The sequence below is a fragment of the Pseudorasbora parva genome, chromosome 20 (genome assembly GCF_024679245.1).
Source record: "Pseudorasbora parva isolate DD20220531a chromosome 20, ASM2467924v1, whole genome shotgun sequence".
Lineage (NCBI taxonomy): Eukaryota > Metazoa > Chordata > Actinopteri > Cypriniformes > Gobionidae > Pseudorasbora > Pseudorasbora parva.
This window is the reverse complement of record NC_090191.1, coordinates 27,513,458-27,539,676: the sequence shown is the minus strand read 5'-3', so window position 1 is coordinate 27,539,676 and position 26,219 is coordinate 27,513,458. Positions and strand designations below refer to the sequence as shown.

General features: G+C 39.0%; 1 long non-coding RNA gene across 2 annotated transcripts in view; it reads left to right on the top strand.

The window, feature by feature from the left end:
* Positions 1-26,219, top strand: part of LOC137048643 (uncharacterized) — a 300,170-nt gene that overhangs the window by 139,669 nt on the left and 134,282 nt on the right. Inside the window, exon 4 of one of the 2 annotated variants that reach the window (XR_010899491.1) lies at positions 20,744-20,941. The exons of the other annotated variant lie outside the window; for it this stretch is intronic. This is a non-coding gene — a long non-coding RNA (uncharacterized lncRNA). Of the gene's footprint in view, positions 1-20,743; positions 20,942-26,219 lie in introns of those variants that run through there. 2 annotated transcript variants of the gene reach the window in all.

Genomic DNA, 26,219 nt, shown 5'->3' with positions numbered 1-26,219 from the left:
AGTGTGCCAAAATTAACACAATCTTTGCTAGATATTACTGAACATTTATTTAACCATAGCAAAAGTACATTTCTTATAAGTTTATTTTTCATCTCTGTTTTTTGTTTATCTAAAATTAGACAAATCTGATATTATAGTTCTTTAATGCTGATCTAACCAGCAGAAGACACAAGCCACGGTTTAATCCAAGTTGTGCAGTTGGGGCATGTTCTCACACTGCATTACAATGTGCCCCTATTAAAACTACACTATTATATTCTATACTTTTATGAATTCTTTTGAGAAATCATGAGAAAAGGGTGAATAATGACTGAGAGTCAATGTTCAGAAATTATTCATTATTATGTTTTTAACTATGCTGTATAGCTGTATTTGTTGTCAAACAAAACATTTTTTTATGATAAAGAAATTCCATTTTTTTATTTTAAAATGTAATAGTTGTATGTTGTTGACAAAATATTTTAGTTTGTCTTGGATTTTTTTTAAATTATATTAGGTAACATTTTAAGTTGTCATTTGGTCATGTTATAATGTACCCCTCACATGTTACAAAGTACCCCACCTATTAAGCAAAAGGCTCAAGGAAACACGTGACAAGCCATGTGCTCATAACAAACATGACAAAAGACAAGCATATGGCCAGCAAAGATAAATGAACAAGCCATGTGCTCACACAAAGACAAGAGCAATACAGGAGTGTCAAGGCTCTGTTACCAAATCAAGAATAAGCTAGAAAGAAGTGACAGAACCCTGACTGTTTTTGTGTGGGGCTCCGTAATTGATTGATTATTTTCAATTGAATATTAACATGCATCACATTTGGTATTATTATGATTTGATTCTTCTTTTTAAAAATGGCCGAGATGAGATGAATGGTAATTCATTCATCATGAAATTAATTTACTAAATTATATTATTATTTTAAGTATATTGTATTGACATCTAGCCTGAATGCCAGCCGAACTTAGCCCCATCCACGACATTTGAGGTCGGGCAGTTTGGTCTGGACTTGATCCGTTGTGGAGCAACTATGCCTGAACATGAGCTTTTTGGACCAATCAAATTGCGGACAGATGGATGGACAGATGGCAAACGTAAGCATTCACGTCACCAAAGAGCATTTGGGTTGAATAGAGCTTGTTCGTATATGCATTCACCTTTACTATTTCTTTTAAAAATGATGATCGTGTTGGCAAATACGCTCTAGTGGATCCTTAAATTCTTTTTAAAAGGCTGGCAAACATCGTATTCACTCCTCTTCTTCTTTTACTTCCAGTGTACATGCAGTTGAGTTCAGTTGACAACTGTTTGCCGCTTAACATTACTCTTAAAACAAGAGAACAACTTACGTTGCTCTGATTGGTTGTAGGTCTATCCAATTGAGTGCAGAAGCATTTTCTTTCCTTGTTCGGTTTAAACACACCCCAATAATCACAGCCCAATGGAGCAGTATCAGACTCTCTGAATATTCTGAATAGAACTGAGTATGACGAGATCAGGCTACTTGACATCCCTATTTTTTTTAACAATAAGGTATACGATTTTTATTTTTTCCAGTTAATATTTTCATAATTTGCTTTGACTTACAAATGATTGAGTACAATAACTAGAAAAGCCAATTATGTAATCTTAGAAACAACATGTTTTTATGAAGCTTAATTTTTTAAGCACTGTATTAATTGCTGTGTATACATAAAATATACAACTTCTTCATCATATTTTTAAGATCTTTGTCATCAAAACATTTAAATCCGGGGTACATATGATTTTTATTACTTTTTGGGGGGACTGTAATGACTGGTGCAACTTATTTATGGTTTCTGCAGCTTTCTCTGCCACTGACGATAAACTTGTGGAGACCTATAACCATTTCCTTACAACAACATAAAACAGAAAATGTTTGCAAGCCACCCATAACATCTATTTCGAGGCTTTGATGCTGCCCATAACAGACAGGCTCGTTTGCAATGTGTACTGCTTCATTAATCATAAATTGCAGCTGTGTTGCCGATTAAGTCCCTGCAGGCCCACCACACCATTAAAGACCCCTAACAAAAGCAGACGAGATGCTCCTACACCAGTCGCACTGGTCGAGGCTTCCGTGTTCCGTTTTGCTATAAGAGACACATGCAAATATGCATGAAAAGTCAGACCTTGCAGCAGATGGGATTACAGCTGGGAGTTCAATGCAATGGATAAACACAAACACACAAGTATATGCAAACACACACTCACGTGTTACGCTAAACCTACATTATCGTTGTTTCTGGAGGACCCACTTCACAGCGTCACTATTATGAAGCTCCATTAAGACTCGCACAGCATCTAAGCCTCCAATTTACAACAACTGGCCTTCTTATGCTTCAGAGACCTATTTAAGCTAAGAGTCGGGAATCTTGCCATTGTTACAGCTTCAAGGAGTAATTTCCTTCTTAAGTTCTCTCTTGGTTTTGCGCATGTCGGACTTTTAAGAATGTGGTTTATCATACTTGTTCTGACTGATATCTACATGTTCACGGAGCCACATGATACATGCAGCCACGGTCCCTCAAGACCTCGTGAAATATATGTGTGTGTGATGCACACATGGGTATCTGTGCTCTCATTAATTACACTCTGCTCTCATTCAGTCAAGTCCCTGAGCTTTTGCCAAGATAAAATTCTCATTATGCAAGCGGCTAAATTGAAATGACTGACGTAGATACGTGGAGCAAGTTATGTTCGTTTTGGCTCTTGGAGGCTTGTTTGACCTTCTTATTTACATTTGCTGCAATCATAAGCAGACATTACAACCTTTTTTCAGAGGTAATGAACTGTAATAGTGATTCTGAATGCATCCGAGCATGTAATTTGTTTAAATGCAAGTATGTTTGTGTGTGAGATAGCGACACTGAGGGCTAAAGTGAATTACGGGGGTGAGCGTGTAGGACTATCCTCTCGTACGTTTGAGACTCAATATATTACCCAGCGTGCGTGCCGGTGTGTTTATAACCTGATCTGTGAAAGTGTATTTCTTTGCAGGTGTGTGTGAGCCTGGTTTCTGGGCCAGCGTGTGTGTGTGTGTGTGTCGCCAGGGGAAATTTATCCTGCACATGGAAACCCCATTGTTTATTCATGCCAACTAAATTGAAGTGTGTATCTCCGTATTCTCTCCGCTCTGTTCCCGAGTGAATACGGCAGAAAAATGTTTTTTTTTTTTTAAAGCGAAGAGAGAGAGAATGAAAAGGGCGAGGAAGAGACAAGAGAGAAGGAGAGGGAAGGCAGGGAGTCTTGATTCTTTTTTCTTAGGTTATATGTCTGCAGGATTGGCCACAGAGAGGATAATGAGACCCATTTGTCCATATTAAAGGGATTGAGGGAGGCCTAACCACCCCAAATAAAAATCCAATCTCTGCTTTAAAGTGAGGGCCAGGAGAGAGAAACAGTGAGGCACAGAACGACAACACAGAGACTCAACACAGATGCAGTGAGACACCATATAACAGAAAGAGACTTTAATTTTTATTCTGGAACAACAGTTAGAAAGGCACGGATAAAGGCACACACATACACACACACAATGTCTGGTGCGTCAATGTCTTTCTGGGGACTCACCAGACGTAATGGTTTTTATACTGTACAAACCATATATTCTATCCCCCTACACTGCCCCTAGTCCTAAACCTACCCATCACAGGAAACTTTCTGCATTTTGCATTTTTACATTTTCAGAAGAACTCATTCTGTATGATTTATAAGCTTTTGTACCCATGGGGACTTCAATTTAGGTACAGTGATACGAGTCCCCATGAGTGTGTGTGCATTCAGGTTGAAGTCCCCACCAGGCTAGAAAAACATGTACACACACACACACACACACACACACACACACACACACACACACACACACACACACACACACACACACACACACACACACACACACACACACACACACACACACACACACACACACACACACACACACACACACACACCTTGCTGTCTAAATGAGGACATACTGTACCAAAGACTAGACAGAGTACTTTTATTAAGCTCATTACAATCAGATTAATCCTACTCATAAAAGAAAACATTCTGCAGTTTTAGAATAAAAAACATTTAGTTTATGTATCTTTGAGGACAATCTTGTACTGTATGTTTCTAAAGAACAATTTTGTGAGCTAGCAACACAGGGAATTTCCACCGACAACTCATATATTTATTAATTTGTTTATTTCCAAAGCATATTACAATTTCATCTTAACAAGCTAATGACATTTATTAATTTATTTATATCTATCACATCAGGCAACAAATGTGTCTCTAAATTTGAGCTTCTGATATGTTGTGATATTTTATTTATTAGCATTTTTTACCATTTTATCAATTATTTAAAAGTGCAGTGTGTATATTTATGAGGATCTATTGACAGAAATGTAATATAATATACATAACTATATTTTCAGTGGTGTATAAAGACCTCACATAAAGAACCGTTATGTTTTTATTACATTAGAATGAGCCATTTCTATCTAGATAAACATCTATCTAGGTCCCCTTACAGTGAAGTGGCCATTTTGCTTTAAAGAACCATTATTTTTCTAACCATTTTATAGTATAAAGAACTGTTTTGCACTAAAAAGAACCTTTTATGCAATGGAAAGGATTCTATTGGATATTAAATGTTCTTCATGGAACCATACACCCTGCCAAAGGACCATTTAAGAACCTTTATTTGTGTGTATTTGAGTGTAGCTACTCTCTTCTGTCTCAGATGACAATATCTTTGTCCTGTGTCGGCCACTGTAGCTTCTCCATGCTCTTCAAAAGGGAGGGGTGAGCAGTTCACAACCTCACCGCTAGATGCTGCTTAAATTTACACAGTACACCTTTAAATTAAGGTTCTGTCAGATTTAGCTCACTCACTTCTGCTGACCAATTTGTCCTCATATATTGCTAAGTAAAGTGGGCAGAGCATGCCTTTTTGTGGGTGCAGTCTTGTTAGCTGTAAGCTCAAAATTGTATAAAGCCCATAAAAATAAGCAGCAATGAGGAAATCGTTGGAAAATGGCCTGGATTTGCTTTATTTGTTTTGCTAAAGCCCTTTATTCCAATATATATTCCAATGCCTTGCCTGTTAATTTGGCCATGGGTGCACAGCGTCTATTGAAGCTCCACTGTAGCCACCCACCCACCCACACACGTAACACTTACAGTCAAAAACACAGTGGTTTCACAGCCAGCAACACGCTTACAAGAGATGTGGACAGCACAGAAATGCATGATCAAAACCATGGTTCTTTTAATATGTCCTGGATTGATTGACTGTAGAATTCAGAGGAACGACAAGTTTCATAAGGAAACTTATTTACAGTACATTTCCATGGACAGTGTTCATTTTCTGATAGTATGGCTTTACAAACATGCAACACTAGTGCAGAGAATGACTTTAGAATTCAACAATCAAAAAAGATGCAGTCTTAGGTTCTGTAGCTTTAAATCTAGATTGCAGCGACTAAATTGACTGTAGCAGCCACTGGGGGGTGTAGTTTTCTGTTTCTCTTTTAATGTCATGACAGTCAATAAGGTTTATTTGGATACATTCACAGATATTCACAGATCTTTATCTCTTTGGATAACAGCAGTATTGGTTTTTTATTTATTCTTATCCTCTATAGCTTTAAAGTAGTTCACCCCAAAATGAAAATGTTTCAGTTATCATTATCATCTCACCCTCATATCTCTTTAACCTTATTTCCAAACCCCAAACGTTACAATCGTGTGTTTAAATGTTATATTCAAATAATTTTAAGTTTATTCTAATAAAAGAAAATGAAGCAGTGAATGATAGATGTGTAGTCTGCTCTATGGGTTGCATCTTAAAGCTTATATAGGGTCAGATCTAACTTTAAATGTTTCGGGGTGACCTATCCAGGGCTGCCTTTCCCACAAAACATCATAGCCTAAGTAGGTTGTTGGAACCATTGACACAAGTGGTCTCTGCGATCTTCTCTGGCTTATGATACTTTTGGGAAATGCAGCCCAGAACCCAAAATAAGCCTGGAGTCCTGATGCTCCTCTCATTGCCTCCACTGAAATGTCATCCAAGAGAGAAAGCACTGGCTCATTGCTCAGTCTATCTTTCAGAGATGCCATCCAAATAAATCAGCAATGCTCATGTTTAAAAAGCCCCTCCTCACTCCACAGCCTCTGATATAGCATTGATTGAAGCCACCTCGTAATGAGCAAACTTGTTCTCACCTTTGCAGTGTTTTCTCAGTTTCTATTTTTCAGGGGTTTAGAGGACTGGATGCCTTTAGTTATATGTACGATAGAAGCTGTGGATAATTGTGCAAGTGTGCAATCTACAGAAAGGAAGAAATTTGATTCTTTCTCTCCAGTGGCACACTATAATTTAGATACTGTAGCTTTTAATTAGGTGAGTCACCATGAACCCGCAGAGAGCTTAGGGAAAGAGAATATGTGTGTGCAATTCACTGATATCTATTTCTATCCCCTTATCTTTGTAGATGTACAATTTCAGTGGAACATTTGTATTAATATTAATTTGAGGACATTTAAGTGAATATGTATTCATACTTCCAAAGAGTTTTAGAGCCAAAGAAACCAAAGAATCAAAGCTAAGGATTTGCCATTGCCAGAGTATTTTTAAACATGTTATGCCCCAATCCTTGATAAGATTATTGTGGGGTGTTTTTTTTCTTCTTCCATGATGTGAAATCAAATCTTCAGTGAAGTGGGATTGCAGAAATGATGAGAGTAAAGTTTATTTAATTGGCAAAAGATTAGAGTTTATTACGGTTGCTTTGGAGACCTTGTTGCTTTGGAGACCTTCATGTTGCATGCAGCACACTGTACAAAAATTACATTTTAAGAAGTAGTTCACTCAAAAATAAAAATAGGATGTTCTTTACTTACCTTCATGTTGTTTCAGACCTTATACTGTTATTTTCTAAAGAATCATTATGTGCTTTTTCCATAATGACATGTTAGTGTCCCCATGGGCTGTCAAGCTTTTAAATTGGCTAAAAAATAAAAAAATAAAAAATAAAAAGGCAGCTGCAAGTTCTCCCAGTTAAAAAGATGAGAGAGGCCTGAGCATTTTCATCATAGGTACACTTCAACTATGAGACAGAATGAGAGAAAAAAATCCATAAAATTTCATTGTCTGATTTTTAAAGAGTTTATTTGCAAATTATGGTGGAAAATACGTATTTGGTCACCTACAAAAAAAGCTAGATTTCTGGCTCTCACAGACCTGTAACTTCTTCTTTAAGAGGCTCCTCTGTCCTCCACTCGTTACCTGTATTAATGGCAACTGTTTGAACTCATTATCAGTATAAATGAGCAATTATTAGAAAATGGAAGACATACAAGACCACTGATAATCTCCCTCGATCTGGGGCTCCATGCAAGATCTCACCCCGTGGGGTCAAAATGACAAAAACGGTGAGCAAAAATCCCCAAAACTACAGAAGGGGGACCTAGTGAATGACCTGCAGAGAGCTGGGACCAAAGTAACAAAGGCTACCATCAGTAACACACTACGTCGCCAGAGACTCAATTCCTGCAGTGCCAGACGTGTCCCCCTGCTTAAGCCAGTACATGTCCTGACCCATCTGAAGTTTGCAAGAGAGCATTTGTATGATCCAAAAGAGGATTGGGAGAAATGTCATATTGTCAGATAAAACCAAAATAGAACTTTTTGGTAAAACTCAACTTGTCAAGTTTGTAGGAGAAATAATGCTGAATTTCACCCTACCTATTGTGAAGCATGAGGGTGGAAACATCATGCTTTGGGGCTGTTTTTCTGCAAAGGGACCAGGATGACTGATCCGTGTAGAGAAAAGAATGAATGGGGCCATGTATCATGAGATTTTGAGTTAAAACATCCTTCCATCAGCAAGGGCATTGAAGATGAAATGTGGCTGGGTCTTTCAGCATGGCAATGATCCCAAACACACCGCCCGGACAACAAAGGAGTGGCTTCAAAAGAAGCATTACAAGGTCCTGGAGTCTCCAGATCTCAACCCCTTAGAAAATCTTTGGAGGGAGTTGAAAATCTGTGTTGCCCAGCGACAGCCCCAAAACATCACTGCTCTAGAGGAGATCTGCATGGAGGAATGGGCCAAACTACCAGCAACTGTGTGTAAGAAAATGTTTGACCTCTGTCCCAACAAAGAGTATATAACAAAGTATTGAGATTAAATTTTGTTATTGACCAAATACTTTTTTTCCATCATAAATGGCAAATAAATTCTGTGATTTTATAGATTTTTTTTCTTCTTCTCATTCTGTCTATCATAGTTGAAGTGTACCTATGATGAAAATTACAGGCCTCTCTCATCCTTTTAAGTGGGAGAACTTGCACAATTGGTGGCTGACTAAATACTAATTTTTTTAAATGTATTTCAGGTATTATAAGATGCCATATTATATTTTACAACATAACTGTATATATCGTATATTATATATTACCTGTATAATATAGGTATATCATTTTTTTAAGTTTTTTTTTTTTTTTAATAACTGCCACTTCAAGAATTTTTTGTTGATCATCTCCAGTGAGAAAAAAAAAAAAAAAAAAAAAAACGCTGCATGGCACGAGCACTATAAAACAGTTAGTACCTGAACATATTGGACAGAAAAGTAAAAAAAAAAAAATCAATCTACACAGTCTACTTCTTCCTGGCCCATTTTGAAACACGCTAATTTAATGGTGTCTTAAAGGAGCAGCGTACTGAGAAACATTACAAGTTGAAATGTTTTCTTGCTACCTGAGTGGAGTCATTACTGAAGAGCCCTACTGGCACCCTTCACACACCAGCTGTTCGCTTCTAATGTGATCTCACATACTCATATGAAAGATAAGATATTCATATCAAACATTCATCACCCCACAAAACTGTGAAACAACCCCTGAGGAGACATACTTTCTGAAAAATACCACAATAAAGCAGTTATTGCCCTGATGTTCTTGCAGTTGCATTAAAAATGATTGGCAGATCAGCACATCATGTTGAATGAGCATGTCAAAAGCGAAGATGATCGACTCTCAAAGTCCCAGGTCAATTTTTTAAATCAAAAACAACATTTTAAGAAAATTATGCTATGATGAAAGGGTCAGTGTTACAGTATGTTAGTAGAGAGGAGAGCTAATTCTTCCTGTTACATCCTCATGGTTGGAGTTTTTTGCATGCTTAGTTTAAAATGAATAAAAAGTATAATGATTATGGGGCTGACAAATGCTTTGATTCTCAGATTTAGTTTTCTTGATTTACATAAAAGATTATAGGTGGATATCATTTACATGATTTCATGTATATATGAGGAAGATGGAAATCTACCGTGCAGCGAGAGATCGTGTAATTACCGGCATCGTCAGTCTGTCATTCATCAAAGTTCTGACACAGTCATTTGAGGCAGAAGATGCGTTTATTCGAATATGGGTATGTAAATTCTCTCTACCGTGTGAAAAGCGTCCTATTTATGAGGACTACATGGACCTCACCATCTGTTTACAGAACTGCAGCTGTATTAGCTAAAGTTAGTGGAGACTTGAACTTTAGTGAGGCAGAACAGTGAGGCCCGAGGAATGGGAGAATAGGTGAGCTGTCAGACGCTGGGCTGTGTGGAAGCAGTGTGTCACTGACACACTTTCCTGAGATTGATTTCTATTTCAGATGTTATTGATTTTGTCTCTGGTCCAGAGGGACATAGCATCCTCACCACTTAATAGTGGTTATTTTCAGTCTTTCAGAGAAAGATGTTCAGAGATGCCACATTTTAAAATGAATTTACATTCAGGCTGAAGTTAAATCCATTTGTTGGTTTTGCGTATGAATCAGGTCAGTACAATCAGAGAGAGAGAGAGCTGACTTAATGTCACATTAGGCAAGGATTTACAAATTTGCAAGACCAACTAACCATGATGCAAAATCTCTGCACTGTCAGAAAAAAAGTGTACATTTCTGTCACTGGGGCAGTACCCTAAGGTAAAAAAACCAAAAGGTACTAATATGTACCTTTAAGGTTCTAATATGTACCTGTAAGGTACTAATTTGCACTCTTGAAAAGTACTGAAATGTACCTTTTAAGGTACTAATATGTACCATTAAGGGGTGAGTAAGGTACAAAGATGTACCTTTTCACTTTTGTACCTTAGGGTACCGCCCCAGTGGCAGCACTGAGTGACAGCACTTTTTTTCTGAGAGTGTGTGGAGAAATGTATGGTCTGCACTTTATTTTAAGGTTTCTTTGTTATAGTGTAACTATACATTTAAATAATATTAATTAACAGCACCTAACAGGGGTTATGGTTGGATTAGGGTTTTGTTGAGGGTTATCTGCATGTAATTATGCATCATTTACTGTTATTACTATAGTAATTACATGTAACAAGGACACTACAATAATGTAGGCCTATTACATAATTTCTTTATGTATTACAGCCTGGTAAATATAATACAATGATTTTTCAATTTATGGCAGTAAAAAACAACAACAACAACATAAAAACAAAGTATGTATTCAAGTGTTTTTGCATTATAGTAATGACTAATTGTGTATTGTGTGCTATATAAAAAACGATGCTAAAATGTGGCTAAAAATAGTTTACTCAAGCAAAATATTATTTCTTATAGCCATCTGATTTTTCTGTGGAATATGAACTGGACATGTTGTTGACAGGTGTCGCGAGATGCAAGTTAACCATATACTATGTAAGTAGGTGTTATATGAATCCTAACGATGTGATTGAAGCAGGTCAGATAATAGCATTGTATCAACAAGAATGTACATTCATACAAAGACAAATGAGCAAACTCGAAGTTCCCACAATTCGCATATTCTGCTCTATGTCTTCAAACAAGATGCCTCTGGTGTGTTGTGCTACACTTTGGCACTTTAATAAATCTTAATTTAGGACCTCTGTTTGAACGGCAGGACAAGAGACAGAGCGGGCTTGTGTTAGCACATCTCAGAATCATCGGATTATTTATTTATTCACTTTTCTCCTTGTTCTGCATGTCAGACATTTAATCACAGGCCCTCACTGTGTAACCGAAGACATGCACAGCATCCCAATATTGCTCTATGAGAGAAAACTATTATCAGACTCTAAGACTACAGTACCCATTCTGCTGGCCATAGAAAATGAATGAGAGAGTGCGAGAGAGATTTTAATTAAACAGTTCCCATAGGGAAGTATGCAGAGACAATGATGTCTAATGTGAACAGCATCCAGAATTCCCAGGCTTTCTTTCTCTCTGGGAAAAATGCAATCACGCTTATAGCCTTGCACTTACAGGAGGACAGGGGGTGAATTTATTCTCGGAGAAATGATACTTCATCGAAATTTAATGAAACTAGAGAAAGCATTCATGGGGGAGCATATGGAAGCATTATTGGCCTGAAATTACATTCTCTTCCAATCCCGTTTACAGATGAATATCTTCTGGCTGTTGACCTAGAGCCAGTTGGCTTTGTGCCTCACAACAGGTAGAGTATACAGGACAGGTGCAGATAATAAACAGACAGTTTGAACTGTTATTTACGCTTCGACAAAGGTGCCAGTATGCTAGGGATGGCATTTGAGGAGCATTGGGGAAAAAATCCTGCTGCGGCCTCAAATAATCAAAATCAAACTGGCAGCAAACCAAATCATAAAATAACTATGTTTGGATAACCAGAGCTCGTCCATCCGTTTCTGACTCACAGAGGACAGATATTGTGGCCCTACCACTTCTTAAATACCTTCAGCAACAAATAACATTATATTTCGAGTTCAGTTCATTTTTAAAGATTGTCATTTTTAAAGTCACTGTGAAAAAACTGTCCTTTCCTGGCATTAATGCCCTTGTTTGGGCACTAATTTCATGCACTTCATTTAATGTGCACCTGGGTGTCATGTCCTGTGTGCGCTGGTGTATATTTTCAGACTCCTTCCATCTGTGGCTGTACGTGGCTTAGCCATATTTGTTTTTTTCTGAAGAGACTGCTCTGTGTTTGCACACAAATAAGTGACCGGATTAGACCTCAGACGAAATGGTCATCCAGATCACATACAGGAATCCTATTTGCATTTATTAGAGCTGCTGTAGGTCAGAGAGAGAGAGAGAGAGAGAGAGAGAGAGAGAGAGAGAGAGAGAGAGAGAGAGAGAGAGAGAGAGAGAGAGAGAGAGAGAGAGAGAGAGAGAGAGAGAGAGAGAGAGAGAGAGAGAGAGACAGAGACAGAGACAGAGACAGAGACAGAGACAGAGACAGAGACAGACCCATCCAAATGAAAGAATAGATTGTTAAGGTTTGTGTTGGTATTCTTGAACATGCATCAGTAACATTTTATATTATATTATATTGCTTTTGTGCATCAGTTTAATAAACAAAGTTTAAATGGCCTGCTATTCTGTCTGTTTTTGTTCCAACCCTGAAAAAACTTCCAAATTAAGCCACAACAAAACCAGAAACGGACCAATGCACAGTAGTGTTGTTCCGTTCCTGAACGATTCAGAGGTTTTGAACGATTCTTTTCAGTGAATGATTTAATAACTGCTCTATGCGTTAAAAGCATCACAAAAACAGTAAGTATTAGTTTGTTATTTAAGTAATCTGCTTTTGAACAAATTGGTTGAATAAATGATTCAAAGACTCACTCATAAAGATGTGCTGAATGGAGAATAGCATACTAGAATCCTGCTCTTACTATTTCTGCATTAAAATCATTGCTAAAACTGTAGTAGTTAGTTTGTTCTTGAATGAATCGTTGTTTTAAAACAAATTTATTTAATAGCCTAAACGATTTAACGACTCACTCTTAAATATGGGCTGAATACAGAATAGCATGCTCGAATACCACACTTAATATTTTTTACAGAAACAGTGAGAGTTTATTTGTATTTGTATCAGTGTTTTTGAGCCGACAGGTTGAATAAATTATTCAATGACTCAATTAAAGATAATCATGTGAAGAGCCACTGAAAAATATATATCACATTACATTATCTCTTGAAAAATGGTTTGTTCAGCCACTGGTTCAGCCAAAAATGTATAATATCAGCCAAAAATATATAATATCACATTACATTATCTCTTGATAAATGGTTTGTTCGGCCAATGGTTCAGCCAAAAAATATATAATATCAGCCAAAAATATAAAATATCACATTACATTATCTCTTGAAAAATGGCTTGTTGAGCCAATGGTTCAGCCATTATGTGAAGCCATAGAAGTTTATAATAATAATAATAATAATAATAATAATAATAATAATAATAATAATAATAATAATAATTGAAAGTTCTGATTTGCAATTAGGGTTTTGTCCCTGCTTCAGTGTCCTTTTCATCATTTAACATTTAAATCACAACATCTGTCAAACTGCACTCTTCATCTGCAGACTTCTCCCGGCATGAAACCTCCCTCGTGATTTATGCCTGTCTGACTTTTGCTGCGGTGTAACTCTCTGCAATCTGCGTCCGCAATCTTGAAAAGATCAATTTTAATATCAAAAAATAATGTCGGAACTCGTCCCTTGCAACCTCGACCGTCTTGTGGGAAATATTGCGCAGGCATTTTAAAAATTGTACTTGTGTTAATCAAAATGTCAGCCTGACCTACAGTTGAATAGGAATGTTGTGAGGTATGAGGTTAATGGTTTGAAGAGGGGGAAAAAGACATACTGAGCTTTTGCCTCCACATTGCTCACCTTTGAGGAGTACACAGGGAGCATGTAGGAGCTTAAAGCAGTTTGTTACGTTATCTCACCTTTAGGGATTATACTTTACATTTAAAGGTCAAACTGTAATATGGTGGTCATAGCATTCAGAGAAAATACTGTTCATGGGTCCCCAGTCACAGAGAGTTAATACCAAGGATTGGCATAGTCCGAAAACTGCAGTAAGTGTTTTTAATTTAAACGGTAAATGGTTTCTTTCTCTCTTAATAAATAAAGCAATAAATGAGCACAGCCTCAGGTGGGAACGCCAAAACACACTTACATCTCGCAGTGTGATTAGAGCAGGATATTTGTGGCTGTTTATTGCTTTCCCTTGATAATAACTGCCCATATGGTCGCTTTGGTTTTGATTAAAAACCATGAGCATTGTGCACCCCAGTTGCGTGTGTATTTGTCGCCGTCTGCACCTGTCAGCCGCTGCTAACATTGTGGAATCAAAATCACGTGTTTTCTGCCTGAAAATGAGGTGACCGGAAGACACCCTAGAGGGTCTGACCCCTATAGTTTGCTTGAGTGGCAGAGGTATTGATATGATAATATGTGCTAGCGTTTGTTTTCATGCATGTGAAATGCCAATGCCCACAGTCCGCAGCTTCCCCGAGGATCCATCCTCAAAGCAGATGGGTGCGTTTTCCTAAAGGTGCTTTCATTGTGATTCTCAAGGACGTGACATAGATAAACACCTGCCGTTGGCGAAGAGGAATAAAACAGAGTAGAAACAACACGTACACTATAACAGTCGGCAATATAGCTGTCGCTTCATAACCAGGGCCTTTTATAGCGCAGCGCCTCATTCTATAAATCGACCATGTTTTCTGGCCAGCAGTAACTTGAGCTAGTAATGTAAAATGTAACAGACCCAGCTGCCATTTTCTCTGTGTTTGGAACAAAATTGGCCAGCAGTCGGTACTTATCTGGGGGCAAGGGCTGGTAATCTTCTCCTGGCTCAGTCAAGCCCATCTCCCTGACTCAGTCTCCCTAAATGAGGCACTTACTGGCCCAGCTGCGGTCTGGACCTAAACCAATGGCCTGCAGGGACAAGGGCCGCTTTCTGCGGCTTGCAGGCCATGTGCTGTTATTGAAATTGCCCTTCTTCTCAAGAGGACGGCGAATGCATCATCATCTACCTGCGGCGCTCTTCACAAAGCCTCAGAGAAGGTTGCTGCTCTGTATTTTGTTGGTCTTTTTTATATGCTTTGCTGTAGTGACTGCTGTGGTGTTTTTGGTGAATTTTGGTTTATTTCTCAGTTATCTAGCAATGCGGCTTTGAGTCTTCAAAACACTCTTCAAGGAAAGTGGCCCGTGGCTCAAGAGCAAGCTGGAATGATAAGTCACTCTCATCTGTAAGCCCTTGCATCTGTCTGTTTTCACATCTCTTCCTCACCAGCCAAACCCTTTGTACATTTTATCTTCCTATCAGGTTTTTCGTAGCCTCCCTGACGGGCTCTTTCCGCTCCACCAGCCTGCTGGGCCCCGAATGCCTCTCTCTTCCACGGTAAGCAGGATGTGCCTAACCAGGCTTGTCCTGTCTGGTAGTCAATGTCTCTTTTTCTCCGTAGAGGCCTCTTCCTCTCTTCTTCTCCTCCTCCTCCTTCTCCACCCCCTGTAGGGCGCTTCTTCACGCTTGGCTTAACTATGTCTCTTAGGGCCTTTCTTATGGTGAAGGCCTGTGTGGATTCCTGGCAGGACTGATTCCATAGCCTCAGGTATGGTTTGTAGATCAGAGGAGCAAACCAGCAGAGAATGTGAGAAAATGATCGCTTACCCACCAGGGCCAGGCAGGTGGGCCTTGCATGCTAAGTACACAGTTCAAAGGTACAGCTGTCTCTTGAAATCTTCTCTCGGGAGCTTTCTGCCCTCTGCACCTTCATCACTTCCAGTTGCTGAAGGGTGATTTTGCTGAGCAGGGCCTGGATTAATGTTGTTGTTTCTCCTGGATCTTCTCAATCCCTGCCAAATTGGTCGTTTGCAAAACTAATCCTGCCCTAATAGGGTTCATGTTTGTTCGACAGTATTGTTGTTTCAGGATCAGTGCTAATTTGTATACAGTTTCTTTCTTTTTTTTCTTTTTTTCGTTGTCTTTTGAAGAAAATAGCCTTTAATTATTTAATATTTCATCATGCCATATTTCTAATTATAGTATTTTTAGTCTCTCCAAGTGGCATCTGATTAATGGAAAATAATATTAAATGCAAAGTTATGGCAAATATTCAGATATTTTGTTTATTCATTCACAGCATATACATTTGTTCAACTTTATGTCTAAATGCATTTTATTGATCTTATTGTGGACAATTTGCGCATGTTTTTTTTTTTTTTTTGGACCTCATTTTTCTATTTTTCATATTTTTTGGACCTTCATTATTTAATCAAAATGTCATAACTTGATCTTCCTGTGAAATGACCTGAAACCCTGCCCGTTGCATTCAGATCTGCCTCCATCCAATTAACAACAGGGTAGTTCCTGCCCTACTGTCGCTACTTCCGTTATATCGCGACTTTGTTCTCATATGATTATGAGTTAATAATTATTATAACGATGCACATTTTCTTTGCTATCTTTGACAAGATTAACAAACAATTTTTATTCTGTTGATTACATGAAAACGGACGCTTTAATATATTATTTATTTTAACTCTTTCCCCCGCAAACACAGAATTTTCTGTTATTTTTGAGAAAATGCTTCCCTGCCAAACACAGAATTTTTTTGTGTTTCTGTGTTTTCACAGTTATACGCTAGGGGACACTATTATTTATCTTCTAAGTGAGTTCAGAATCTCCTGATCAAAACACAGGCCAAGAAGATGCAAAAAAAGCGGTCGTATGTAAACCGATGCATATGTAAAATAACGTGATCATCAACATTAAACATCATATAATCTAATCCTCATGATTTAATGTCACTGATAGAAATGTGGACCCAGGATGAGCTGTAGGACTATGCAAGAATTAGGGATTTTGATGGACTCAATCTATTTCAACTGTGTTTGATCATTGCTCTGAATATAATCTCTATAGTCATGCCATTTTGCTGTGTACTGAACCTATTCTCTGCTCCATCAATCTCTGGTGCCAAATCGCTATATTTCATTGTTTAAATGTACTGCAAGATGCAGTTTCTTTCCAAACCGCTATGAGTGCCGAGCCTGTATTTAGCCCTGAAACGCGATATATATCTTCTCATCTCGTCTTGGGCCCCTGTGCCTTTGAAAGTGAAAGTGCCTTTTCTATCACGCTGCGGTGCCCCCACATACGTGATCCGGCCCTGAACAGAATCCCGTCCGGAACGCGAGTCTTACTGGCAATCTATGACACCATCCCATACTCACCCACCCCCTGAAACGCGATTCTAACCGGCAATTGTCTTGACCCCTGATGTCATATGCTGCATGTGACATGTGTTGCTTGTTGGTGTTTTGGGGTTTTTTAAATACATAAATCAACTACATATAAAATGGATTAATTTGTAGCATTTTGAAAGAAGAAAAAATTAACTTTGAATTTATAATCAACAATTTTGTTGTTTCATTTAAAAATCATTGTTTAACATGTTCAGAATGAACCAATAGACCATTTTTATAGGACAAATGGAATATTAACTAAATCTATGGGTGTAGGTAAAAAAAAAAGAAATGAAAACTTTTCAAATGGATTTATAGCGTTTTTGAAAAGAGCTCCTCATATTTTGCATGCTCAGATATTCATGCAACAAATTATTCTGTTGGCCATTATATTTTTGTGAAAATGATCAAAAATGCTGGCTCTGGCTGGCAACTTTTTTGTAAACACTGACGGGGAAAGAGTTAATAAGAATTGTTTGGGTACAATTCTTAATACAGAAATTGTATTAACAGAAAACTAAGCATTGTTATACAGTTTAAATTACTTATTTTCTTGATTTACCATGAATACCATGTTTTACCATGCCTCAGAGACAACACTATTTTATCAAGTGGCTAGCGTAGCATAACCAGAGAGAGCTTTATCCATCATACATCTTTAAATTAATTGCAAGTCATTTAGCAACAGTCAATTAGTCATACAGCTTTTATTAATATGATATTCTATTATCGATCTAGATTACTGCAATGCGCAACAAGCATCTCATAACAGCCAACCAGCGAACAGACATAGTAACCTTATAACAACTTTTCAACACACTCAAATGTATTTAGTATGATTGTTTTAACCATGTAAAACAGGGATAAGCAAATATCATAAGCAAAATAAAAGCTCTGCTGGTCTCGAGACTGTTGTGAATCTCAGATCTCTATCATTAGCATTCGCTCCCATGGCTCTCAGTGGTTCCTGTTTTCACACCACCCTGACGTTAATAAAAATTTCATTCATCCATTACCGGATGTTAACAATTAGTTTCCTATTGTTACTAGTATTTTGTTTTCTCACTAAGAAACTTCCAGTTTAATCAGAAATTGTTTAGACAGTAAATAAGTGGATAAAATCACTACTTACTGCCTGTGGGGATGTAGTTTGAATTGCGGCTTTTCCAGTATCAGACGCTGAGTGAAGCCTTCCAGGTTAGGAAAACTCTCTGTGGTGAAATGGGCCGAGCAAACGTACAACTTTTAATTAAATTGTTGCAGTATCCGGTTATAGATAAACATGCCTGTTGACAGTTTTGTGCAGTGGGAAGGATATGAAAAGTCCCCACGTCCCCTGCACAGCCTGCAACATAGCATATTTTTCAATGATCTGCCGTTTTCGCTATCCTCGCGTGACGCATGCGCTGCCGTATACAAATGTTGGGGGCGTACATATTAATGATCCCCAACGATTGCGTCACAGGTGACGTTATGTCGAGAATCGCTTGTGTTTTTCACAAACAAGCTTTACATTTGAAGAAGGAAATAATGGTGAGACTCACTGTATGTGATGTCCATGTACTGAACTCTTGTTATTCAACTATACCATGGTTAATTACATTGTTCATTCTAGGGCACCTTTAACATGATTTCTAAATGAGTCCGTCTGATTGCTTTCCATCGGCTGTGGAGGTGATTTCACGGTCATTCACCGCATCAACAAGCTACATCTTTGTTATGAATAAGCGACCTCTAGATGCAAAAATTTAAAAAATGCCTTTAAGACCAAAAAATGTCAAAAAGATTCCCAAATAAGGAAGTTGCATGCTTTTACATGCATTTCATGAGTTTGTTTACCCATAAACTCTTTAGCTGATAAGATTTAAACATATTTGCCTTGCTGTCCGCGTTGGAGGGGCTTGAGGGAGCTTCTTCAACTTGAGCTTGGATTTACCCCCCAGGGACTACTAGTGCTAGGAAGATGAGAAAGGTAAACATGAATGTAAGTAGGTGGAGTTGGGGAGGTGGAGGGAGCAAAACGACTGATGCCTGAAAGAGTTAGAAGTCTGCTTATATGCTTAGCGGTTGATTGAAAGATTTGATGGGTTCACGCCTCTCGAACTTGCGTTTGTGTACGTTGCTAATTGAAAGATTAGATGGGTTCACTCCTCCTAAAATTATGTTGTGAACTTCACTTGTGGAACTTGAGGATGGAGTCAGAATTGTTTCATGGGAGGTGAGATGACTGGCAGAGTTCTGGTAAAGTGTCAGTTGCGATAACTGGTGTTTCCAGAGAGGTGTTGCTCCATAGTTGCCCTTACTCTGTATCTCATTGCTATACCCTTTTCCTCTTTGTGAAAAATGTCCAGCTCAAAAGAAATTAGAGGCTGCATCCTTGAGCTCAGAATATTAGTTTTCTGAGCCACGTATTCAAAGGACTGCAGCTCTGCCAAAAAACCTGCTGAAATTCAGTTTGCTCTCAGTGGAGAGAAATTTAAACCTTATGATAAATTGACTGTTGAAATGTCTGTTGATTTATTTTCAAACAGCATCCAATAACAGCAGGCATAAAGCCTGTTTCTGAGTTTTTGACTCATCCTTCTTTCTGTTAATTTGGCTAAATACAATTGTTGCATCATCACAGCGTAAGAATTGCATCATGCACATGAAAAGTTTTGAGAAGACTCATAAAAATAAAACAAAATACCAAGTCTGCATTTCTTCATACTGTTGCTGTCTGTGAATGGTGCATCTTTGGATCCATTCTTTTGATGAATCGTACTCACTGTCTGTCTCTCCATCTTTCTCTACCTGGTCATGGGGAATTCACCTTTTGTACTGATCCAGTTCTGTCACAATCTGTGGCAATAACGGAAACTGCTGCCACCGCCTCAGCTGATGAACAAAGGTAGTAAACCTTTGATATTCATCAGGAAGTGGCTCTTATCTAAACCGATGATGTTACTGTGCCATGTGAATGCCATTTCAGGAGGGAGTATTTACATATCATTGTGAAACCCATTTTATTACCATTTGAAAAGGCACAGATAAAGCAACAGCATGTTGTGGTCTTTGAATTGTGTCTCAAATGACTTTTCATAGCCTTTCGTGTCTGCCTGAAATGAAAAATATAGGCCTTTCCAACTCAGGCTGGAAATATATATATATATTTTATTTTTTTTATTTTTTAAACGAAGGTAGTAATTAAGCGAAGGTTTGCTGGTCTTAAGTGGTTTCCCAATCTTATCATACTGCCTGCCTTATTGACATAAAACCCTTTAAAACCAGCAAACCAGACAGCCTGCCTTGGAGCTGGGTCAATGATGTTTTCATCAGTCAGTGTCACGTGATCCTTAAAAAAATCATTCTAATAAGCTGGTTTGCTCAGGAAATATTTCTTATAATCATCATGTGGAAAACAGTTGCACTGCATAATATTTTTGTAAAAACAGTGGTACTTTTTTTCAGGGTTCTATGATGAATGGAATAAAAAACATTTATTTGAAATAAAAATATTTTGTAATGTTTAAATGTCATATTTTGCTGAATAAACGTATAGATTTCTTTCGGACACAAAACTTTTGAACAGCAGTAGTTTGTCATTGACCCGTGTGTTTTTCAGCAAGGTGTTCCTGTATTCACCTGTTCCTAATCAATTATGCAAATGTTCCATTGTCTTTCAGATCTCTCCAGGCTGATGCCTGTGATCCATAGAGAAATTTAAACGGTGTCCTACCTTTAATCCTGACCTTTCAAAGAGCTACCCTGCATGGTTGGACACATGCACTGAAGGACAGCTGGATGTCTGTAGGGTCGTTTCGCATTAGCTCTACCTTCACATCATACAAGCGAGGTCTCATTAACACATTTCACCCTCATGAGTCTCCGTCCATGTGTTTCCACCTCAAAACTCTCTTCATGTCAGCATCTCATGGACCAGCACTTTCCTCTGTGTACCAGAGAGCCAATCAGAGGCAACGTGCATGTTTACCTCATTAATAACCGTGAAGGTCAATGAAGTGCAGCATCAGATCTGCTAAAATGAATGTAAACCAGTTAGCGCCACCATTTACGGCTATCTGACGAAGAGGAGAAACAGAACTCTGGGTAAACACAAACTCCTGCTGTTTGTGCCATCTGAAAGGAAAATAAACAAGCAGTGCTGATCAGACATCATCATAACTCATAACTCACCCACCTCGCCGCACTGTCAGGGAATGTTCTTTATACGTTTGCTGCAGGTTTTAATATTCACTAACACTGAAAAATGACAGCCCATAAACATATTTTGGATTATGAGAAAAAGCGCACAATGTAGGCTATTACGTTCTCTTTGCCGTTCCTTGTAATTTGCCGTTATCTCTCTGACAGTTATGTCTTCATTCATTTTTCATTTTGTATCAGAATGGAGAATAACATGCATCAGAGTTGACACCGCGGGCTGCTTTACGAGCGCGCTGACGTATTGCGGGAATGATGGCCTGCCTGCTGCCAGCGCTCATTTTTTTCACTCAAGTCACGAGAAATGAGAGATGTACAGAGAGTCCATCGCTCTGACAGTTGGCTGACCTGTCACAGAAACACTGTCCTTTCGTGCTGGACCAATGGGCCTTGTCTCCCAAAGGCAAACATTAAACACACAGAGAGAAAACAGTGTGTTGACTCCGGTCAGCAGCGTTGTGTTGGCTCTACTAACACTAATGTGACCCTCACCTCTACCCTTGTGCAACTGTTTGCCATCTTGATGGAAAAACGATCGATTGAGATTTTGTCAGTCAGAGATTCTAGTAAATCCGTGTGTAAATATGCGTTGTATGTGGGTATGTGTGTGTGATTACCTAATTTAGCTCATTCTGTTTCTTTCCCAAAAAGTGTTTGCTATAATTTACATTTAAAGGAACTGTTCACCCAAAAATATTTTTTTTAATATTGTGTACTCATTAGCCGCTTTCCCACTGTCGAGTCAGTGCGAGCCGGGCTAGACCAAAAGCCTTCTTTGTTCTTTTCTCAGAGAAAAGCTTAACTCCAAGTCTTCCAGATTCACGGTCAAAGCTGATTCGAAAGACCGTCGTTCACCAGTTTCTGTGTTTACTAGAAGCACGCAAACGCAACTCTGTCGTCATTATGTTAAGCCCGGCCCACCAACTATATACACGATGTGATTGGCCCGACCAGAGTTTGGCGATTACAGCTCAGAAGTGTATTGAGATTTGCTAGACGACACTCGCGGGCAGATTAGATTTTCTGCCGCTAGGGTGCATCTACATTTCTAGGCTAGGTTCATCTGCATTTTTTAAAAACAAAAAAAGTTAAATGAATATACTAACCTAAATTGCTTATCTTGCACTGCTCTGCGATGTGCCAAGGATTGCGCAATCACGTCAAAAAGGTCACATTGAGACGTAGATGGAAGTATCGCCCCCGTGTTTACAAAACACTTGTGCAAAGACTAATACAAACGTCCTTTAGCAAAAAACAAAACAAAAAAACCAACGATGTCGGATGATTTTAAAGTTGTTTTTTGTGAAGGCCGTTTGTATCAGTCCTTGGACGTTTGCTTTGGGGCGGTACGTCCGCCTACACCTAATGTGACGTTTTCTACGCTTTTTGCCCTGACAATGGAAACACAGCTATTGTGTAACTAAACGCAGCTATTGGAGTTTTTTCCCATGCAAAAAGAAATGTTAGGCAGATGAGTAGCCTTTTCAATACAATGAAAGTGAATGGTGACCAAGTCAAGCTATATTTTCAAGGTAAATTTTTTTGTAAATAATGCATTTGAAGATCACACTCACTTTATCTTGTTATTCCCCAAAGCAATCCACATAAACAAACAACAAACCCTGCTAATATACACTTGTGGTGTGCTGCAGTACTAACGTTCAAATCTAAGTTTAGCCAGACAAAGATTCGTCTTTTCAGATTTTTTTAAAATATTGCTGTCCGTGACACCATTAGCCCAGAGACTGTGGTGGACACTGAGTTTTTAAAAGCTTAGATTTGAGGTGTAAATGAACAGTGCTCATAACGTGCTCACTCACAGTGGAGGCTTGGACCCGGAAACAGTATTGGATAATTCAAGACTTGAGCAGATCGGACTCATCTGTAACACAAAAAATGATTGCTTTTGCATGATGATACACTCAACAGGTGTCCAAAACCACTGTCATATAGGAGCGACACGTCAGCATAAAATAGTTTGAAATAGTTAAAGGGTTTGGTAAAACGATCAGCGATGAACCACTCTGTCATACCTGCATTTATGAGTGAGTTGCTTCCTTTAACACACCGGGGCCATTTCCTTTACATTTTGCTGCCCGTCTCCTTTTGTTCATCAGCAAATTGAAAAAGCGTTTCTTTGTGCGAACAACGCTGTCAAAGACTGTGCCCCTGTCATTTTGTGTTGCAATCTTGATCTAATCTCTCCTCAAATGAATACTGACTCACTCTCCCTATTTGCCTTTCCTGTCCCTTTGTGCTTTTCTGAATGGATCTGAATGAGTGTTACGCCGTAAAAACGCCCCCCGCTGAATGAGTTCCGCTCTCCTCCACTTCGCCCTTCCTGACTGAAAGCTCCAGACTCTCCGCTCCGTCCCGGCAGAAGCTATTCAACCGCTCAATGGCTGCCAAATACACTGAGGTCTGTGATCAAAGTCCTCCTGCCTCTGACAGTTGGTGACAGCATCGAGACAAAGGCGGCATAGCGAATAAAACGCTCAGAGGCGTCATTATTAAAGTTCAGTTGGGAGAAGAAAGCTGGCTTTCGACAGATGTGCCGGCTTCAAAAGAGAACAGCCGCGTGGTCTCTAACAGCTCTGCTTGTGTATGATAATTATGACATTTGCGTTTAATTGGGGTAATTGTCTCAATGAACTCATCCGTGCTCACTGTTGCTCGCCAGGCCCATGAGGCATCGTGTCATTCGAGATTACAGTGCGTGAGTTTTTGTGTTTGTACACTTTTATTGTGAGCTAATGTAATATTAGCCGAAATGAGTGCATTTTTGCTCACGTGTGTGAGCAATTTGGGATGCGCGTGTCTGAATACTTGGCGATAAAGCAATCTGTAGTGTTTCTGCTCTCCCTGTGGTCCTGGTCTGTGGCAATGTGGTGCGGCTGATATGTTTGTGCAGATGTCTTGAGTGTGTGTGTGATCATCTCACGCTTCGGTCAGACTGGAGGCCAGCGCTGTCCCTAATCGTTACAACTCTTCGTTCTCTCGCTTGCTCTCTCCTTCTAGCTTCCTGACAGCACTGACATTCTCAGGGCAGAAGCACAGCCTATCTTTGCCAGCATGTCACCTTTCTGTTCTACTCCACAATCCTTTTTATCGTTCTTGCTCAACCTCTCTCTCTCTCTCTGCCCCATTTTAATCTGTTGTTCTCTCGCTTGCTCCATCTAAAATGATTTAGAGTCTTTTCCCTCCCTCTCTAGGCTGTTCATTAGAAGTTGTTGCAGGGAAAGATCAAGAGAAACTTGATTGCAGACAAAGATGAATGAAGGAGAGCATTCGATTGGGGCCTGATCTTTGTTTTTTAGCTGAATGTCACCACTTATTTATTAATAACAAAGGTTGTCGACTTTGTCTTGCTAATGAAGTAATTAAGTTTGTGCTGAAGTCCATTTGATGCCCGTAATCACCGGCATGTGTTTGACACCACAGGTTTAATTCAATTTGCCATTTCCTGATTATCTTTTCCTATGCTGCAATAGAAGCATTGATCTTGATTGGTCCCTGGTGAGATTTAATTTTAAAAACAGAGCATGAGGGCAGCTCGGTTTTAGCCTATCGGGAGCGGACAGTGTCGCCGATGGCAATGAGGGACTTTATTCTGTGGCTAAAAAGCCTGAGATTGATGAGATCCACATGTCCCACTGTTCATTTGTCAATAAAGCTGTCACCTCACAACTAACTTGGGCGGGTGTGTGTTAGCATTCATCAAAACCGAGACATCAATCACCAACCTCTGAGCAGCTACTTGGCAGTCCATTACACCGACCTGCCACCGAGGCCGCCACCAAACTTCTTTTTTTTTCATCCTATGATAGCTTACCTTAGTGCTGGGGGTCCTTAGAGACGTCTGCCCTTACTGTGCCGCGTATCTTAAGCAGCCGTGATGTATGTGTGTGTTGTATGTGCATAGGTGTGTGTATTAACACTCTCTCTTAATTCATCTTCTTTACTGCTGCTACTGCTAAAGTAATGACTTGAAGAACAGTGGATTGATATGGCACTCAAGCTGCTTTCATTGCTGGCTTTTTAAATCCTTACGGCATGATTTGGGAAAAGACAATTGCCCGCCTACTACATTTATCTCCCCCTCTCCCAAGGCAAGGCAGCTCATCTTCACTAATAACAACAGTTCAGAACAAACACGATTCGATCTGAGTAAATACCAACCAAAATACCAACACATAAACAATTTGTTCTTCCTTGTATCTGTTCATTATGATGTTGTCCTATTTGAGCTCCATGTAACAAAACACTATGAGTGTGCTATTATTCGCATGGTGAATCTCACACCATAACAACACATAAACATAACAACGAAAGGAACAAATTCTACATATGGAATGGTATGTATGTTTATGTGTGTGTGTGTGTGTGTGTGTGTACGTATTTATCTCTATTTATCTATTATTTTCCATGGCAATTAAGCACTTACACTTTATTGCAAAAAGAATTGAGACACCCCTCCAAATCATTTAATTCATCACTTCCATGGCCACATGGCTATAAAATCAAGTACCTAGGCGTGCAGACTGCTTCTACAAACATTTGTAAAAGAATGGGTCACTCTCGGCTCGGGAACTCACATCGTGGATTCAAGAATGGTAACATGATGGGTTGCCATCTGTGCAATAAGCCTATGAAATTTCCTCACTACTAAATGTTCTACGGTCAACTATTAGTGGAATTGGGTGCATAGAGAGCTTAATGGAATGTTTCCATGGCCGAGCAGCTGCATCCAAGCCTTACATCACCGAGTGCAGATGCAGTGGTGTAAAACACGCTGCAGCTGGACTCTACAGCAGTGGAGACGTGTTCTCTAGAGTGACGATTCACACTTCTCTGTCTGGAAATCCGATGGATAAGTCGAGGTTTGTCGGTTGCCGGAAGAACAGTACTTGCCTGACTATATTGTGTCAAGTGTAAAGT